The 21,867-nt window shown below is 42.9% G+C and overlaps 1 non-coding gene across 1 annotated transcript; it reads left to right on the forward strand.

Annotated features, from left to right (window-relative positions):
* The first annotated feature begins 13,411 nt into the window (after positions 1-13,411).
* On the forward strand, positions 13,412-13,493 carry trnas-cga (transfer RNA serine (anticodon CGA)). The gene has a single exon. It is a non-coding gene; the product is annotated as a tRNA-Ser (tRNA).
* The last annotated feature ends 8,374 nt before the right edge of the window (positions 13,494-21,867 follow it).

Below are 21,867 nucleotides of genomic sequence, written 5' to 3' on the forward strand. Positions count from 1 at the left end.
TGGGCCTTTAAACATAGGATTTTAGAAGAATGAGAGGTGAACTAATTGAAAATTAAAAGATAATGAGGAAGCTCCACTATGTGGATGCAAACAAGATATTTCGACTCAGAGGGAAAACTAAAACAAGGGGACATTGTCTTCGAATAAGTGGCCACCCACCTAAAACTGAGATGAGGAGAACTTTCTTCTATCAGATGGATGGAAATCTGTGGAATTCTGTGCCCCAGAGAGCTGTCACGCTGGGTCATTGAATATATAAAAGTCGGAAATAGAAGATTTTTCAGCTATAAGGAGTGAAGGATTATAGGGAGCGGGTAGAGAAGCGGAACTGAGTCCATTAATTGATCATCCATGATCGTATTGATCGGTAGAGCAGATTAAGTGGCCAAATAGCCTAAACCTTGTAGTATTTCTTATGTTCAGAGCAAAATTAAATTTTCGCAAAAGTATAACACTTATTCCTGGTCTTACCTTCTCCTTTTCCAGAACTACCTTAAGTCTAATTGCATTTTGGTCACTGGTAGCTACATGATCTCCCACTGATAGACCTTCCAATCTATTCCCTAAAACTAAATGCGAAACCGCACATTCCATTGTTGGCTTCGCGACATAGTGGCTAAAAATATTTTCCTGAATGCATTTTTGGAATTACACACCGTCTATACCTTCAAATTAACTTTATCCCAGTTAATATTAGGGTAATTGAAATGCCCTATTATTACTTCCCTATAGTTTTTGTAACTTCTCAGGAATATGTCTAGATATTTGCTCTTCTCACTGTCTGAGGATCTTTCGAACTCTGCCAGCAGTGTGATCGCCCATTTTTGTTTTTCAATTCGACCCATATTGCTTCGGTTGATGATCACTCAAAGATATCATTCCTCCTCACAGCTGGAATAGTTTATTTAATGAAAATCCTGACCCGCCTACGTATTTACCCTTCACATATTCCCGGCTAAAATCCTTTAACCTGGAATGTTGAGCTGCCATTCCTACCCCTTTTTCAGCCATGTCTCTGTAATTGCTATAATATCATACTCCCAAGTGTCTAACTGTGCTCTCAGCCCGCCCATCTGCTTCATTTTCTCTCCATCTTATATTGAATGATATGCTATTTAGTGGGCCAATCCTCATTGTTAACTAATTTCTTGCCATATTATCCTCTCTCCTTCAAAATAATTTCCTACATTTTATGTTTTCCAATTGCAGCTTTACTTCCTTCCCGACTGAAAGTAACCTCAGGTTTCGATCTTACTGCGAAGCTAGTTTAAACCCTCGCTCCCCATCCATAACCCCCGCGAGGACATTGGTGCCACATCTGTTGAGATGAAACCCGTCCCTATTGTACAAGTTCCACATCTCCAAGAAGCATTCCCAATGCCTCAGCAAGTTAAAGCCCTCCTTCCTGCGCCATCTCTCCAGCTATGCGTTCGTTTGCTCAATCTATCTACTTCTGTACATACTAGCTTTCGCTAGCTCTAAAATATCTCAATATTCCTCCGGTGTCATTTACAGCAATGCCACAGATCACACACCTCTTCCACCCACCGTTAGCATCCACATTTTTGCAGTGGGTCCACAGAGACTCCTGCCTTCTCACTGTGTTCAGCGAACTCACACCGTTTGTAAAATTAATCCTGGAACAAGTGTCCCTGAAATGGTAGGAGAAGCAGCTGAGACTGTCAGCTCGGATTGTAACAGCAAATATTGGGGTTTATTCACAGCGATAAAAGCAATTATTAAAAGTCTGAAAGAACTCAATTATTTTTATGTGATGATCTGATTGAGAATCGAAACCGCGTTAGTGTGCTGGACCACGAGGGAGCAGCCAACGATAATTGTTTCAATTTTAATATATATATTTATACCTGAACCTGAATATCAATGGCGAGCTGATTTGAAATCACTTTGAGTGTGCGAAGCTGCTCTACAGTGATGTGTATTTAATACTTTGTTCCCTTATAAACATTAGAAACTGAGACAGTTGGAATAAATATTAAAATAAAAGCAAAGTGATGTAGAGAAGAGGAAGAAGGAAGGGGGGAAATACTGATTCTGCCTAGAACTCGTCAACTGCGCTCGGGGTGACCACGCACAACCTGGATAGACTACCATCCAAACAGCTCATTGAATGCAGGCGTGGGACCATGTGGCACTTCAGAAGACAGGTCGAGTGCAACGCAATTGGAAAGCAGTGACAGGATCGGTCTAAGTCCACATGGATTTATGAAAGGGGAGTCATGCATGACAAATTTTCTCGAATTTTTTGAGGATATAACAGTAGAATGGATAAGGGAGAACCATAGGATGTGGTGTATCTATAATTTCAAAAGGCTTTTGACAAGATCCCACACAAGAGATTAGTGTGCAAAATTAAGGCACAGTGGATTGGGTTAATGTATTGACGTGGATAGAGAACTGGTTGGCAGAGAACACGCAAAGAGTGGGAATAAACGGTTCTTTTCAGAATGACAAGCAGCGACGAGTAGCATGTTGTAAGTTTCAGTGCTGCAAAACCAGCTCTTTTCAATACATATCAATGAATTAGACTAAGGAATTGAATGTAATAACTCCAACGTTGCAGATGACACTAAGCTGGTTGGCAGTGTGAGCTGTGAGGAGGATGCTAAAAGGCTGCAGGGTGAATTGGAAAGAATTTTTGAGCGGTCAAATGCATGGCAGATGCCATACAATGTGGATCAACGTGAGGTTATCCACTTTGGTTGCAAAAAAAGGAAGGCAGAATATTATCTGAATCGTGACAGATTAGTGGAAGGGGAGGTGCAACGAGACCTGTGTGTCTTTGTTCACCAGTGATTGAAAGTAAGCTTGCAGGTATGGCCGGCAGTTAAGATAGCAAATGGCATGTTGCCCTTCATAGCGAGACGACTGAGTATCGGAGCAGGGCGGTCTTGCTCCAGTTGTACAGGGCCCTGGTGAGACCCTCACCTTGAGTATTGTGTGGCAGTTTTAGTCTCCTAATCTGAGGAAGACATTCTTGCTATTGAGGGAGAGCAGAGAAGGTTCACCACAATGATTCCCCGGTTGGCAGGACTGACATATGAAGAAAGACGGGATCGACTTGGCTAATATTCACTGGAATTTTGAAGAATGAGAGGGGATCTCATGTAAGCATATATCATTCTGACGGGATTCAACATGTTAGATGCAGAAAGAATGTTGCAGATGTTGGGGAAGTCGAGAAGATGGTGTCACAGTCAAAAGATAAGGGGTAATCCATATCGGATCCAGATGAGGAGAAACATTTTCACCCAGAGAATTTTGAATCTGTGGAATTCTCTACCACAGAAAGTTGTTGAGTCCAGTTCGCTGGATGTATTCAAAAGGGAGTTAGATGTAGCCCTTACGGCTAAAGGGATCAGCGAGTATGGAGAGACGGTGGGAGTGGGGTACTGAAGTTGCATGCTTGGCCATAATCATATTGCATGCTGCTGCAGGCTCGAAGGGCACAATGGCCTGCTCCTGCACCGATGTTCAATGTTTCAATGAAAAGCAAAGTCACTGAATCGGTCGAAAGTTTTCCTCCTGTCAAGAATATCAAAACACACAAAAACCTTTTTAAATGTTTACTCTTTAGTCCACATTGCTCAAATAGTAGGATCGTTGGTCTTGTTGATTGATTCTTGCTTTAGATTTGTCGGTTGAATTTATCGTGATGCCCCGGGTTAAAATCCAGAACGAACACTCATCTTGGCCGCGTATTTTGAACAGGCATTTTTAACTATTGCAAAGAAAGATTTGCATTTCTGCAGAGCAATTTAGGAATTCATGACGCCCCAAAGCGCTTTACAGCTATTGAACTACCATTCAAATGTTGTCATGTGGTTGAAATATGTGCCCAAATCACCCCATACTAATCTCAACTCTCTGCGAACGAGTTCGATGCAAATAATATGGCGCCTCATTGACTTGGACTTTCCTTGAATGAGATCTGTTTGCAACTACATTCGAGCTTGAAACAGCAACTGGACTTCCATCGCAGAGGAGCAGAGTGCAGGCGCGGTGTTGTGGTTAGCATGGCAATGGTGACGAGGTTTCGGGTTGATGTGTGTCACTTTCAATCTTTGAAATTTTACTAATGTCAGAGAAATAAAAGGTGAATCGAATGTCCCTGTGAGCGATGCGTTGAAGGGAACGGCGCTCCAAGCAGATCTGAAAAACACGTACTGCTGTGATAGGGTCCGCAACATTAAATGTCCGAGTTGTTACGCATACAACAATTAAACCTCATCATCATCGTCATCATTGGCAGCCCCTCGAAGCAAGGATGACTTGCTTCCACGCCAGAAAGGGATAAGTTCACACGTGTTTCATTGTTCCAGATCCGAAATAATATTCCAGATCCCGAACTACATCTTGAACGATGGAAGATGCCTGTGCGTGGATTTATTTAACGTGTGGTGGGCGTTGCACAGCAGCCACCACACGGGCTTCTCAGAACTAGGTCTTGTTCCAGTGGCAAGGATTAGCAAAAACGACTGGAGACCAGCTCTGCTGCACGGACCTAGTGCGCTGGAAATGTGCGGGGCCCAGGCTGGGGCCGTTTGTGGGAGTAGCGTGCGGTGGTATATCACTGCAGGGGGCATGGCGTGTTTCTGCAGGAGGCGGGGACTGCGAAGACAGGTCACTGATTTCAGTTTGGGCATTCACTGCAGGTGGAGCGAAGGAGCGGCAAGAGTTTGTAGAGCGAAGTGACCGGGGCAAAGGAGAAGCGTGAGTTTGGTGCTCAGAAAACGCGAGGAACCAGGGCTAGCACGGGTCAGCCCACACTGCAGTATGAACAATTAAACCTTCATCATAATTGCATTACGTACAACCAAGTCTTGTGCATGTTTGCCAGAGCACTCAACCGTGTTCTGCTTTGTGCTTGGAGGTTGGGTATTCTGCAGCCTTTCCACCATCTACAAGTCACACGTCATGATTGTGATGGAGAGTCTCCACTTGCCTGGATGAGTGCAGCTGTGACAACAGAAAGCTTGACACCATCCAGGAAAATGAAGCCTGCTTGATTGGCACGCCATCCACCACCTTATACATACACTCCCTCCATCAACGGCGTACCACGGCTGCAGAGTGCACCATCTAAAACGTGCACTGCATTAAGTCTTCTTCGGCAGGACCTTCCAAACCTGCGACCTCTACAACGTAGAAAGACATGGGAATGCCACCAGCTGCTTGTTCCCCTCCAAGTCACACACCATCCTGACTTGGAAGTATATCGCCATTGCTTCATTGTCAAAATCTTGGAAACCTCTCCCTAACTGCACTGCGGGATACGTTCACCACACGGACATCAGTGCTTCAAGAAGGTGGCTCACCGCCATCTTCTTGAGGACACTTAGGCAAGGACAATAATGGCCGGAATTCCCAGCGATGCCCAGTTCCCATCAACTAATATTAAAAAAATATATCTGGTAGGAGTCTGGTTCAAAATGTTCATTGCTGTTGACCACAGAAATCTGGGGCAAGTTTTGTAAAATTTAACAGAACCTTTCATTTTTACCATGCGTAGAAAGTATAAATAGTCGTGAAGATAAAGCTCCATGGTGTTCATTTGCAGATTCAACGCAGTAAGATTTCAAATTAACTTAAAGAACTTTACAGTGAAAAGTGTTTGAAGTAAGTGTTACTTGTATTTGTTCCTTTCATTAATTTTGTGACATCTGACTCCCGTTCATTCCTCTTCTTCCTCTGTTAAATAAGAAAGTAGCAGGTTGATGTTGACCAGAATCCTCTGCCGCTGATACTTGTGAGCTCATCCTTTGTATCTCGCGCGTTCATTGTCGCCAGCTTTCTATTAGCGTTAACTTTGCAGTACTAACTTCATGAGAAGTTTGATCTGTCTCGCCGCGGGCGCTTCCTCGTGCATTTAATGTCATTTTGAATCCCCTTCGTTTGCATCGAAACAAATTGTATCCGTGCTCTTAAATTAGTAGATTTACATTTTTACAGTGCATCTTTAATGATTCACAATAACGTTCCGAGCACTATTACAAACCGGGTATGATTCTGGGTTCGGGAAATAATTTTTAATGCAAGTGATTTAATGTTATTAATTTACTTGGATATCCCAAAGTACTTCGCAGTTATGTGAAAACAAATGAGGTCGTAAATAAAAATGAGAAATGTCAGACGTGGGATTCGAAACCACAGCTACAGAAAAGATTGCAGCTTTAACCGTTCAGATTCAGACTCGGCGATTGCTCCATTTTACTGGCAGGCACAGTGATCGGAGTAGCATTTACCCTGGGATTTACCAGCACTTGTGCTCGGTGTATCGTGATGTTTGGCCCCTGTCCGAGGTATCATGCATCCCAGCAATGGACAATAATCCTCCGAGCTCTGGAACTGGGGAACAGTGAATAATTATTGAGTTGTTTCCGCGTCTGAAATTCGGCTTAGATCTGCTGTATTAACTGAGGCCGAGATTGCGCGACATTGCATTTAGTTCACGTTCGATCACAGGAATATCCGCAGTGAGGAACTAAAAAGGACGAACTGCAGAAAAACAAAGAATAATGATAAGAAATGTCAGTAATTATGTTCAACTCATTAATGTGTTACCTGGTCGTTTAGTGGTTCGGCGCTCGCAGAGGGAGCCCGGGTGCGGAATGAGACTTTACATGTCACAATCTTCTAAATATTTGCATGCAATTAATTAAGAGCTGCGGGAAAAAAAGATTAATCACCGTTCATTAACCGACACGGTTGTTTATCAGAATGAACAAAATGATAATATGGTCACTGAGTGAGAGCTGATACTTCAATAACTAAAATTTAATTATTTGGGAAACTTTAATCATTGATGCAGTTTTATCCCATATATGATTTTGCACACTCTGTATTTCATGAGACAGGTTCAATTTCTTCATTGGTGATGTGGCAAGGACCCTGGAGATACATTTAGTAAATTTATATATTTCACAGCAAAGATATTCTCTAAAATAGTGTTTCCGCCTTTTCCCGTTTGAATCGCACATGATAACCGCTACACTATGGAAACCACTCCTTTTCTCAACACACAGAGAGAAGTGCTAAGCCAGAAGGTGAAATGCTCATTTCTTTTCTGTAAAAAAAATCTTTTCACAAACTTGACTCTGACCGAAACTGCACAAGTCAAAAGTCTTCCTTTCAAAGTCATTAAATTCAGGGATTTCCATGTTCCCCGAATCTTCTGAGTCAGATGCCTCCAGTTTTGACCACCCATTTAATATCCCTTTTCCGTTTTTCTCTCTCCATCCATACGAGTATATGTGCCATTAACGAATGCAATCACAGACTCATTGCATGGTTCCTGCACGCAAGAAGGATATTCGCCCCATCGAGCCCGTGCCGACTCTCAGCTTGCCCCACTAACCCGACCTTTACCCGCACCACTACAGATATATTGTACCTCAGATAATTATTCAACTCCATTTTGAAACATAAGACGGAGTTATTCATGAAGTGTATTCCAGATCCGAACCACTCGCTGCTAAATGTCAAATACGTGTTCCTAAGTGTAAGGTCTGGGAAAACTTGATCAATTTCTGCCACTCTCACAGCCTTCCTAAATATAGCACTGTGATTGTGTGATCAGAAAACAAGCTCCTGAAGTATAGGGCGGCTGTCTCGGTTAGAGCGCTAGTTATGTTCCTAAGACATCATCTGCAACAGTATTTCTGTACTGTAGTGGTTGTCACGTTCGCCTATGATATGAAAATTCCCTAGCTCGGAGCTGAGTGGATACATTTTAAAAACTTAAAGTTGGGTCGAATGTCCTACTCCTGCTGCTAATTCATACGTTCTTGTGTCCTTTCATTGTAGAACAGCTTCGCCCCTGAACATGATGAGGGGACATTTCCAAAAACATATTGCCGCCCTGGGAGCTTCCGCATGAGGGGCGAACATGTTAATTGCTGCACTGCAGAAACGTCTCCACTTACAATACCAGTTCAGCGGACGTATTAAGCGAGCAGCTGAACTGCTGAATTACAAGTAAAATTAATTTGTCGTGGTGTCAGAACAAATCCTTGGTGAGCATTCATTTGCCCGCTGTTTTTGAACTTGCAGTTAGAACTTTTGCAAAGAAGGATTTGCCTTGTTAAAGCGCCTTTCACCAAATCAGGATATCCGAAAGCGCGTTAAAGTCAATGCATTACCGATGAAGTTTTATAATGGTGGGAAAGATGTGCCCAAATCAACTCACACGAATCTCAACACTTTGCGATGCAAGAGAGTCTGTCACCTCGGTCTGTAACATAAACTAATAGGGTCAATAACGATTAAAGCCGATCATCTCACACACCTCCTTTATGTTTATGCAATGAATTGAACGAAACTTCAATAACTGACTTTTAAAGATTTAAGGAACTTGAATCTGTGATGAAGGTTTACCCCTGATCTGATTATACACACACTGTATTTTAGGAGAATGAGTTAAAATGTTCATCGTTATTGAGACAGGAATCTGGTGCTACATTCTAAACAGTTATTTCACGGAAAAATATTCTACAAAACAACGTTTCTGTCCAGGCTTGAATCGAGGACGTTTTGCATGAGCGGCGAATGTGGTAACTGCTACATTACGGACATCTCTATTTCGGGCAGTATCTAGCAAAAAAGAATCCTGCATCCCTGCCTCACTTCACAACAGTTGGTCAAAGCCGAAAATAAAGCCACTTCCCGACGTCCACAGATAATGCCTGACCTGCTGAGTGTTTCCAGAATTTTCTGTTTTACTGAAGACACAGACACAGGTATTCTTTCAAAATCAAATTGGAAGTGATCACAAACACTGAACAGAGCGAGCGAGATCGACAGTATCGGAAATCACCGGGAAATGGGGCTAAACCAAAAGACGCCTGTCTGCAATCAGCGGCAAAGAGCTGAATTGTACATAAGCTTGGTTAGCTCATTTGATATAGTATGAAGCTTTTAATCTCAGAGGCGTGGGTTCGAGCCCAACATTGAACCAATCACTTAAATTAAAATTCATGTTGCTTTCACGGGCAAACATAATTAAATAATGATCAGTTTATTTTGCACAGTAAACTTAATGCTAACTGAGGGAAAGCTGATTATTTAATAATGTTTTCTGTGCTTTGCATGTTAACTGTTAAACCATATCCCAATTTACATGCTGTACGTCCATTGTAACGTGAACGTGCCACTGGTAAAAAAGTGAGACAGGGTTTCGAGAAAGGGTCTGGTTATTATAAACAACAAACATAATATCAATTCTGGAAGAAACACTGCTACATTAAGAAGGAGGGAGTTTGATATGGCCCTTACGGCGAAGGGGATCAAGGGGTATGGAGAGAAATCAGGAAAGTGGTACTGAGGGACTGATCAGCATGATTTTATTGAATGGCGGTGCAGGCTCGAAGGGCCGAATGGCCGACTCCTGCACATATTGTCTATGTTTATATTTTTCAATGTAATTCATGCACATGGGCAACGCAATTGAGGGCAGTATTTGTTTTTAATCTCTAATTACCCATGTGAAGACCGTGGTTAGCCACCGTATGCAACTTAGCAACTCACTGGGCCATTTCCGAGGGCAGTTAAGTATCAACCACATTGCTGTGATTCTGGAGTCGCATATAAGCCTATACCGGTAAGAACTGCAGATTTCCTACGCGAAAGCAGACTGGTAAACCATATGGGTGTGTTAAGACAATGGTCACTATTACTGATAATTTTAAATCTCTGGCATTATGCAATTGAATTTAAATGTTCCTGCTCTTGTGTTGGGCTGTGATTTCCTCTCACTGGATTAGTATGCCATTAACATAAACATCACGTTACTATGATTGGCCCCCGCCTGTGTAATGTGCTCGATGACTCCACCTGTTCCTGTATCACAGGCTCGTGGTTCTGAAATGCCTCGTACTCATTCTATGCAACAATTTCGAGGGAGTAAATGGACTTCCACGCTTCTTGTAGGACAAGCTCAAGGAGCTGACCGACTTCCGCTTGTCCTATGCCTCACTCCCGAAGCGTTAATTGCCTCCTCCTGTGCCTGTATAACAGTCTCAAAGAGCTGAGTTGCTTCCTCCTGTGCATTGCAACTAGCTTGAGTGGTTAATGGACTCCTGCTGTACATGTGTTAAGATTTCGATGGCCTGCTCCTGCTCCTTTGTAATAGAGTCAGGGCGCTAAGAGAAGTCAGAGGAATAGTCGGTGGAATTGCAACAATTGTGTTAGAGGATGTGCACGGGCAGCAATTTCCCTCTCTGATGTTTTGATATGCTGCAAAATTCATTGTGCGTCCCAGTAAGCAAGAAATCCTGACGCAAAATCTGACTCTGGTTGGACTCGAACCCTCAACTTTTCAATGCTTTGCAAACATCCTGATGAGAAGTCCAATGCGCTATCCATTGCGCCACACAGCTGCCGCAAAATTCGCGAATACAAAAGTAGAATAGTGTTGATGCTAGAAATCTGAACAATAAGAGAAAAATCTGCAAAAACTAAGTAGACCAGGAATAATCTGCGGAGAGAGAAACAGTGTTCACGTTTCAGGTCGATGAACTTTCATTACAACTACATCATTCTGTGTCTGTTTAAACGGGATGTGCCGTCAGTCCTGGATCATTCTGTGTCTATTTTAAAATGATGTGCTGTCATTGACTCATAGAAATTTACAGCACGGACGGAGTCTATTTCAGCCCATTATTTTGCACTATCGGAAAACAGCTGTCCAGCTGAATCCCACTTTCCAGCTCTTTGTCCGTAGCCCAGTAGATTGCACTGCTTCAGGTTCACATCCATCTACTTTTTAAATGTGGTGAGGCCTTCTGCCTCGACCACCCTTTCAGGCAGTGAGTTCCAGACTCCCATCACCCTCTGAGTGAAAACATTACCGCTCAAATCCGCTCTACCCTGCTTCCAATTACATTAAGTCGGTGCCCTCTGGTTGTTAACCGCTCTTCTAAGGGAAATATATCCAATCAATGCACTCTATCTCGAAACTCATGATTTTATTCACTTCAATAATGACCCCCCTCAGCCTCCTCTCTCCCAAAGGCAACAACCACAGCCTATGCAATCTTTACTCACAGCTCAATTGTCCATTGCCGGCAACATCCATGTAAATCGACTCTTTACACTCACGAGTGCAATCACATCTTTCCTGTAATGCGCTGACCAGAACAGCATGCAGTGTTCCACTTGTGCCCCAACTAGTGTTTTACAGAATTCAAGCTTAACTTCCCCGCTGTTGCATTCTATGGCTCAGCTAATAAAGGCAAGTATTCCGTGATGCATCTTAACCACATTAGCTACATGGTCGACTGCCATCAGGGATCGGTGCAAATGTACTCCAAGGACCGTTTGCTCCACTGTGCTACTCAGTTACCGACCATTTAATGGGTATTCCCTTGCCTTATTAACACTGCCCAAATTCATTACCTCTCACTGCTCAGGTTGAATCCTATTAGCCTCATTTATGCCCGCCTGAACAGTTCATTGATATCTTCCTGCAGTCTACAGCTTTCTTGATCATTATAAACCATACCTGTTTGACCAAGCTTTTAGCCCCCTGCGCTAATTTCTACTTATGCGGCACGCACTCATTTTTTTTATCCTATAATACTCTTCTCTTGTGAAGCGCCTTGGGACATTACACTACATTAAAGGCGCTGTATAAATACAATTTGTTGTTGTTGTATCAAAGGTGTGTTAGTTAATGTTATAGAGTTTGCAGCAGGGAAAGGGACCATTTTCACCAACTGGATTTGCCGGAGTTAATGCTCCACTCGAGCCCCATTCTACGCGACTTCACCTCGTCCTGTCAGAGACTCATAGAGATTCACAGCACGGAAGGAGGTAATTTCAGCTCATCGTGTCCGCGCAATCCATCAGAGAGATATCCAGTCAAATCACACTTTCAAGCTCTTGGTCCACAGCCCTGTAGATTATGGCGCTTGAAGAGCACATCCAAATACTTTGTAAATTTGGTGATGGCTTCTGCTTTTACCAACCTTTCAGACAGTGATGTCCAGACCACCAGCACCATCTTGGTGAAAGCATTCCCCCTCCTATCGCCTCCAGCCTCCCAGGAATTATATTAAGTCAATGCCCCCGGGTTGTTGATCATTGTGATAAGGGAAATAAATCCATCCTATGCACACTATATGATCCACTCATAATTGTATACACTTCAGTGAGGTCCACTCTCAGGATCCTTTGTTCCAAAAAAACAAGCCCGCTTATCCAATCTTTTCTCATAGCTAAATTATCCAGTCCAGGCAACATTAACATAATATAACTCTGTCGCCTCACGAGTCCAATCAGATATTTCCTGCATTTCGGTGACCAGAGCAGTAAGCAGTACTCTAGCTGTGGCCTCACTAGTGTTTTATGCAGTTCAAATTAAAGGTCCCCATTCTTGTACTGTGTAGCTCAGCTAATAAAGGAATGCATTCCGTGTTGCTTCTTACCCAACTTAACTAGCTGGCCTGCTACCGTCAGGGATCTGTGGACATACCCTCCAAGGTCCCTTTGCTCCTCTACCCTATTCAGTCTCCGACGATTAAATGTTTAATCCCTTGCCTTGTTAGCCCTCACAAAATGTATTACCTCACAATTCTCCGACTTGATTTCCATTAGTCACTCTCCTCAACACCTGGCTAATTCATTGATATCTTCCAGCAGTCTACAGCTTTCTTCCTCAATATGAACAATACCTGATTACCAAATTTTTTACACCTGCGCCAATTTTTACTTTTGCTCTTCGGTGTCAACTTGTTATTGCATAATACTCCTGTGAATCGCCTTGGGACGTTTCACTGCATTAAAGGCGATATATGAGCGTGTTGTTGTTGATGTTTAAAAGTGCTGTTACGTAACGTTGTACAGAGTCTGCAACATATAAAGAGAACATTTTCCCCAACAGGTTTGCAGGAGTTAATGCGGATCACGAGCGCCTTCCTGCCTTAATTAATTTCATCCTATCAGCATATTCTTCGAATACTTTTTCACAAATGTGTTTAGATAATACCCTCTTAAATTCATTTTTGCTAGTTGCCGCAACTTCTGCTTGTTGTAGCATTTTCCACATTCTAACCACTCTTTGGTAAAGAAGTTACTCTTGAATGGAATACTGAATTTATCGCGCGTACAATAGCAAATATTTTCTCGACGTCGACCCGACCAAAACCACTAATAATGTTAAAGTCCGTATCTGGCTTGTCTTTTCTATTCAAAAGCTCTCCAGTTTGTTCAGTCTTTCCCGTAAAGTAAATGATTTTAGTTCTTGCGGAACTGCTCGCTTCTGTGCTGTGAGATTCCACAATACTACGATTTAATTTTCACATCGACTGGGAGATACAACAGGGAAAGCATGTCGTCCAATTGCCTGATATTCCGTACCGCCGATTGGCCTATTGAGCAACTCCATTGTGTAGCTGCGATGGCCGAGTGGTTAAGGCGTTAAACTCGAAATTTAAATGGGTTTCCCCACGCACATTCAAGTTCTGCTCGCAGCGATTGTACAGCAAACACTTTTTTAATGGGTTCTCTGTGGATATTACTGGACCAGAATGGGATCACCGTTCCCTATACTGCCCTTTAATGACGCGAAGCAATAGTTCGAATTAGAAAAACGAATACCTTATCGGGATTAATTAGTGATTAGTTTGTTGGAAACTGTTTGCAAAGATCAGTGAGCAATATACATAGAAAACATCATGAAACCAATATATTATAACAAAGAACCCTGCAATGTTTAGGTGGAAATCACCGTCAGATGATTCGGGCGAATGTGATTTGGTTTCATAAAATTGAACGAGATTTAACACAACGACCAAGATAATGACTCGAATCTGCAACCTTCTGATAACATCGAAGATTTGCAATTAAATGAAACGCCTTACCCATTAGGCCAAACGACCTCTGCGGTTTACAGTAGACGAATGGTGATAATGAGTGAACACACCGAAATTTTTATTCATTTCAGTTGCATACTTTTCACAGCAAACCTATCAGCGGCACTGAGCCATTCACTGATTGAAATACGAGAAGGCACAATGTCCCGGAGGGTGTGGAATTGCTCATTTAATGATGGAAACACTCCGCAGGTCCATGATCTCTCTGTAGAACTAAAGTTTTGCAGCATTGCTTCAAAGTATTGCAGGTCCCGTCTGAGCTCCGTTTCTCAATGTTAAAACTGGTCTGAAATAATAAAACCAAGATACCAGCAACGTACCACAAAAAATAAAATAAATGTTCAACACGAGGATCGAAACCATGACATTATCGTTATTACAACCACGCCCTACCAAACTAAGCTAATCAGCCTTTTTCTCATCTATTCTTTCAGATGCTGTAATCGAAAAAAAGCTTGAATTTCCACAGGGACTTCCACCTCAGGATGTCATAAAGTGCTTCAGAGCAAATGAAGTGCATTTAACGTATGGTCATTGTTGTAACGTAGTGAATGCAAAAGCAGATTTGCACGATGAAAAATGCACAATGCGATAGTTGGTTGAGGTATATATATTGGCCCCGGGAGACCGGGGTGAACTCCCCTACTCTTCTTCCAAATAATGGCCTTGTGATGTTTTTCGTCCAGCTCTGAGGGTAGACCGGGCCTCTGTTTAAATTTCATCAACAAGACAGCAACTCCGACAATGCATAGCTCCCTCAGCTTTGTCTCTCCGACAGCGAAAAACCTATTTGACCTCGTCCCCACCAATCTGTCTGTCGCACTTGCATCTGTCACTGATAGTTCTGATAGCAGTGAACACTGCACAGTACTTCTGGACACCAAATCCTTTATTCACACGGAGGACACTCTCCATCGTGTTGCCTGGCATTATCACTGTGCTAAATGGGACAGATTGTGATCCGATCCAGCAGCTCAAATCTGGTCGTCCACGAGTTGCTGTCGGACATCAGCAGCAGTATTGTATTCCACACAATCTGTAAGCTTATGGACCAGTATATACCTCACTCTATATTCACCTTCTGAACAAAGGATCAACACTGGTTCAATGAGAAGGGTACAAGAGAAAGGCAGTAGCAGAACCAGGCTTCTGATCGTGAGGTGCAAACCTCGGGACATTAGAACACAGGACGATATACACACAAAACACAAAACAGCGGGACAGCATGTTATCGACACGGCTAAGTGATCCAACAACCGAGGGATCAGATCAAATCTCTACAATCTTGCAAATATAGCCATTCATTTTTTAAGTTAATTTAAATAATTCCTGGGATTTGGGCATCGCTGGCAAGGCCAGCATGTTTTGCAGTTTCCTAATTTCCCTTGAGAATGTGGTGGTGAGCAGCCTTCTTGACCCACGACTGTTAATGTGTTGATCGTACTGGTAAGGAGGGACTTGCAGGATTTTGACCCAGTGATGATGAAGTTACAGTGATCAATTTTCAAGTCCGGTTGATGTGTAACTTGGAGGTGATGCTGCTCCCCTACAGCTGCTGCCCTTGCCTTTCAAGGTGGTACAGGTTGCGGCATTGGAAGATGCTGTTGAAGAAGCCTTTGCGAGTTGCTGCGGTGCAACTTCTCGATGGTACGCACTGCAGTCACTGTGAGCCGCTGGTGGAGGCAGTGAATGTTTTACGTGGAGGATGGGGTGCCAATCAAGCGGATTGCTTTGTCCTGGAAGCTGTCGAACATCTTCAGTGGACATTCGAGCTACACAGATCCATGTCAGTAACTGTATTCCAAAACACTCCAGATTTGTGCCTTGTAGATGTTGGAAAGTATTGGGAAGCCGGAAGTGAGCAACTAACAGCAGCAGATCCACCCTCTGCCCGGATTCTATATCGGATTACATGGTGCTACATAAGATTACATAGGATACAGAATAATAGAATCTTATAAATTGACAACACAGACGAAAGCATTTCGGCCCATCGTGTCTGCAACTGCCGACCAAGAGCTATCTAGCCTAATCCCAATTTACAGCACTTGGTACGTAGCACTCTAGGTTGCGTCACATTAATTGCACATCCATGTATTGTTTAAATATGGTGAGGACCTTTGCCGTTACCGCCCTCTCTGGCAATGTGTTCCAGGCTCCCACGACGCTCTGGGTGGAGAAACTGCGCCTCATAACTCAAGTAACCCTCTCCAATTACTTAAAATCTATGCCCCCTCTTTGTTGTCCTGACTGCCAATGGAAACAGGTGCTTCCTGTTAACTCTATCCTCGCCTTTCATAATTTAATACAACTCAGTAAGGTCTCACCTCAGCCTGCTCCATTCCAAAGAAAACAGCAGTAGCAGCTGCAATCTTAACTTAACCAAATGTCTGCAGTCCAGGCAGCATTCTGGAAAATCTCCACTACACCCTTTCCAATGCAATCACATCTTTCCTGAAATGTGGTGAACAGAACTACCAAAAGTACTCCAGCTGCGGCATAACCTGTGCTTTAGATAATTCAAGTATAATATCCTTGCCCTTGTATTCCATGCCTCATCTTATAAATGCAAGTATTTCGCATGCCATCTGAACCAACTTATCTACCAGGCTTCTTCAGGGTCTGTGGACCTGCACTTCAAGGTACCTTTGTTCATCTACACGTTTCAGTGGTGCACCATTTAATGCGTATTACCTTGCCTTGTTAGACCACCCCAAATCCATTACCTCACACTTATCCGAATTGAATTCCATTTGCCATTGTTCTGCCCACCTGGCCAGTTATAGTGGCATTTTTTGGCTATTCTTTTTATGAACCTAATTTGGACTGCAACAGCCGCTGAACGTGTGTCATGATGATAGGTGAAGCAAGACAAGGCACGCATGTAGGGGCACACATTTGCACTTTTATTCTTACTGATATCTGCTTGTTTTTCTGCTGATAATGGGGAACTGAATGTTTAAACAACAAGCTCAGGGTCTCACGTACCTTGTTGCGGAATGTGTCTATTCTTCTGTTGTAACATTGATGATGCAGTTGTAGTTTGCGAGATTAAATATGGGGCACTCTTTGCCAGTCGGGGACTTTCTGTGGTTATGCCTTGCGGAACCTGAGCACCGATCTATGAGGTGTCCACGTCGACAAATATGTTTATTAAACGTGTGTATTTTTCCACTTAAAGCAGACGGCTGACTCGAGTCTTGTTCTTTGACATAGATTTGTACTCCAATATTTTTGGCGTTGTCGGCAGTATTTTGTGGCACGGGTGAGACCCGCTGGACGGGTCACAACAAGTGTGAGTAACTTTTAAATACCACTCACAAATTCGGTGGCCCGGAAGTCGAAGGTCAAACTCGGGCACACATCTGAATCAAGTGAGATGTGTTGAGTGGGTAAGACACGATTTTAAGTATCGGTGTCATACAGTAAGCGTTTTAAATTAGGAATTATAAGTTAGCGACAATGTTGTTGCCACAAAGGACCACTTAATAATTGTTAGTAAGCACTAGAAGAAGCGAGAAATCTTGGTGCTGTGTTACTGCCCATAGTCGGATCAAAGTGTGGCATCAGGGAAAGAATTAGATTGGGTGAGGAAGGCATCCTTACTATATTCCATGCAGGCGACTGGAAGGACTTAATCAACAAGATGCTTAAGGATGGATGGGATCCAAAGAAGGATCCCACCGACCAAAATACCTGGTGGCAAAAGCAGAAAAACAAACGCGCTCACAAAGCGGGCGTAATGATAGTATGGAAATTTCTGCAATGCAGTGGTAGATTGAAACCAAACATCGAGGAATTAAAACAGTCAAGCGCAGAAATAAAGAAGCTAAGGTTAATGGGAAATTAATAAAAGAAAAGCAATATGTTGGAAAAGCACGTTGACTTTACAAAGGACAGCCTGTTTTTGTCCAAAGTTAAAAATGCGACGTTGAAAGTTGCAGCTGCTGGAAAGAGAAACAAAGATGTTTGTTAAAATAAGGTGTATGTCCCGAACCGTGACACAGTAATAACACGGAGAAGCCGGTATTGAACATGCGCAGCACAAACAAAAAGGAATACAACCTAAAAAGCGGGTGCGACCCCAGGGTACGAGGAAAACTGGCCAGTGGGATAAAATGTTAGCTGCGAATAATGAAAAATTAATACAAAGAAAAATGGTGGAATAAAAAGCTAACAATGAGACCTTGAAAGCTGCAGCTGCTAGAAAGAGAAACAAAATCTTCAGGAAAGTGGACTGGAGGAAGATCATCAAAATACAAAACGTCACTTGAAGAAGGGAGAGTTAAATTGGCTGTGAAAAGGACATTGTTTGAAACATAAAAACTTACGAGATAAACCCGACACACAAGTTTTGCGCAGAGAAAGAGAAACAAAGTTCTTTAGGGAAATGGACTGGAAGAAGATCATCTAAATGCAAAAGCTAATTTGAAGAAACGAAATTTAAATTATTAAGTTCGAATTCAAAAGGGGATACATCTAAGTTATGCGAAATCAGCAAAGGAAGGAAAGAAAAACTGTGAAGTAGAGAATTATTTAAGAAAGATGGAACCAGCACGGAAGTTTAGAATTTGTGCGAAGAGAAATAAAACACAAGATTTGCTCAATGAACGGGACCATAAAAACGAAATGCTGGAATCTATATACCTTGTGGGAAATTGGATTTCAGTAAAAGAAAATGCTATTAAAAATGTGTCGTCTCGTTTTAAATCAATGGAAAAAAAATCTTTGGCATGTATTTGAATTGGAAGTTTAGAGTAATTGGTGTTTAATCATAAATGGTGCCTTTCCCGACGAGAACATTTTATTATGATACCGTTACTAATCATTTCCGCCGGTCTAACAGATTAACCACATTTCTAAGCAAGTTTTGAAACCAGAAAGGCTTGGAAAAAAATTCAGTTCATTCTGCGAAGTAAAGTAAGGACGTCAGGCCTTCTTACAAACCTGTAGTGAGTTGTCCCTTCCATTGATACTGGAAATTATTAATTTCGATTTCTTATTAAAAGAAAGAAGACTCACCTAACAGACAGAGGAAATAGTGTGATAGTCAGAACAAAAATATCATTTAAAAAGATAAGCAAACTGCTTAAGGCGATGCAGCGCGTGGTGAGGAAACATCAGGCAGGTCGAGACGAACAAGTGAGGTGGGAGCCCCCTGTGGATCTCCCTGATGTGGGGGACAGTTTAAAAGTTAAGGGCATGCGAGGAAGAACGAGATTCACGACGTGATGTTGAGGACCCTACGAGGCCATTTTATGTGGGGATTCCTGCGCTTGTGTAGATATACACGGGATATGAAGGTGGAATCATTGGTCCCAACTAAAACCTTATTTAGTTTAGATCATTGGAAACCTGCTCTACTCCTCGTTGGGACGTTGGTGTTGGGACCCCTCATGTCTACCCATTATGGCAAGGAACACTGCCCAAATGGATGTGACGAAGTCAGAAACACCACTGCACCAGACGATTGAGCTATTATGTTATCATCAAACGAAAAGAGTGCCCAACGATGGATCCTGCGTACCGCGCAATGGAAACATAACCAAAGGAACACTCGCACAATACGACAACTATTGACTGTCGAAACCCACTCGGGGGGTAAAGACAACAAGGAAAGTTTTGCGGGACTAGATGGTTTGATGATAACGGAGTGGGGAGGGGAACGAAGTGCAGATGGTCTGTCTAAATAATTCTAAAATCAGGTGGCAAGTCGATCGGTTGAATGGAACATGGTCCGGTGTGGGGGAAGTAGAACCGTTAAAATGGACTGATGATAAGCTAGAAATAAAGGTTCATACGAGCTCGCACTGGCAAATAGTACAATTACACCCTGGAAATGCAGAGAACGAAATTAAGCTATTGTGTATCGACAAGGTAGTAGGGTCAGTAGATACAAAGCGTAGAGAGTCAAGCGACACAAAGTATTTACCTCAGAATATCCATACCTTTATTTGAGGAGTGCCCTGGAGAATAGTACCGTGCGACCCACTCCAGAACTATTGCCCCACCCAAACGAAAGGGATCACAAACGGTGTAGTATCGAGGTCGAAAGGAATAATGCTGTATGAGAATGTATACCATGAATTCTGTCTATAATAGTCAATATAAACAATTTAGGACCGCCAGAAAAGTGTGACCCGAAAGTAAAGGCGCTATACACCCGTTTGCTGCAGGAGATATTGGAAGACTATCGGGATGCCTCAGGGGCATTCAGGTTTCTAAACTCTTTCAAGACAAGCCAGAAATGTAGGTGTAAACAGGTTTTGATCAATGATATCCTGACAGAAGTAAACACGGGAACCTCCTTTGTTAACGCCCTAGATATACAATCTCTACACGCACAAACAGAGCGGTTCAAAGACACAGTCTGGTTTCTGCTATAGAAAGGGATAGGAAACACCGAGGACCTTGCTAGCGAACGAGGTGCGATGGGGAGCTTAGTTAAACGGATTATAGTCCTGAACGGCCATGCTGCCACCAATAATTCTCTGCTTAACCGAGAATTTAATAAAGAAAAGGACGAGGTACAGCGAGACAATTGCCACTCTTACGGTGGATGGATGATCGGGCCGGTGAAGAATGACCTGGACCAAATATACAGGGGCAAAGTTCCGGACTGGATTGATATCACACATCCGTTCCGCCTGGCAAAGCATCCGGTGACACTCGACGCATGCACTATGAAGGGAATGACAAGGATCTTTCCATCGACAGGAAGATGCAACGGTTCCCATTCTGCCATGATGGCGAAGGTCCAAATGATTCCGGTAATATCAAAGGGGGAGTATGGACCTTATGCGCAGTTTGAGGTAGAGACCCTGGGGCTAATCCGGGTTGTGAACAACATGCGGTATTATCCGATAGATCAATATGCGATCAAATGGAATGGAAACACGAGAGGGGCCTCATTATCAGGTTGCCGCAGGATAGGATGCCGAAAGATTTGTACACATCCAGTGCACTGGGGGAGTAAGGACGAGTGTGGATTTAATCAGACAAAGGGATATGTCTTAGAAATGAGCCCATCAGAGTTAGAGCCCACTCACTCAGCCTCCCGTGGAAAAGGGGAATTCTGTGTGGTAACCAGGCAACTAACTTATGACTATGGTATTTAACAGTGTAACATCCCTAACCCCAACTTCTGCTCACCCCGAGGCTACCGTTAATGAGCACGCAGAGAAGACGTATATCCATGCTCGAGAAACTATTACACTGAACCTGACTGATGAAATGCAGCCAGGTTTACACCAATACGACAGTAAACTGGCTGCCCCAATGCTTCACCTGCCTGAGGATGTGAGGTATATAAAATAAGCCCCGCTGGCAAGCAGAAAACGATATCACGTTATCGAAAAAGAGCGACGTATATTGGACAAAGATATTGCAAAAAGCCTTCAATATAAGCCTTGGTATGAGAACTGTGGAACTAGCGACTGAATGTTAATATACACCCTTGAATCTGAATAATCTCACACATATTAGTGGCTGTACAATTGGTTTCGGCATTGGGATACTTGTTTCTGTGTTGGGCATCTTATAAACTCCGCAGGGCAAAGCAGCGAACGCTGAGTACGTAATTGGATGTAAATAAATTATTGATTTCTGGAATCTAAATCAGAAACTTCTGGATCACAGTTCTCCCCAACCGAGCGGCTGATCACCACAGCAGGGGAGGGGGAAATGCGAACCGGAGTGACAAAGGTGATCAATTGGGCTAGCCAAGGAACAAAAGGAGGGATATTGTAGGGGGATGTTTTGTAAATTCCTGCTATGAACCTAATTTGGTCTCCAACATCCGCTGACCTTGTGTCATGAAGAGAGGGGAAGCGAGACAAGGTACGGATGGAGGGGGCACACAGCTGCATATTTGTTCTGACTGATGTTTGCTTGTCTTTCTGCTGATGAAGAGGAACTGAATGTTTAAACAATGACCACAGGGTCTCATGTATCTTGTTGCGGAATTTGCCTATTG

The sequence above is a fragment of the Pristiophorus japonicus genome, chromosome 25 (genome assembly GCF_044704955.1).
Source record: "Pristiophorus japonicus isolate sPriJap1 chromosome 25, sPriJap1.hap1, whole genome shotgun sequence".
In the NCBI taxonomy this organism is placed as follows: domain Eukaryota; kingdom Metazoa; phylum Chordata; class Chondrichthyes; family Pristiophoridae; genus Pristiophorus; species Pristiophorus japonicus.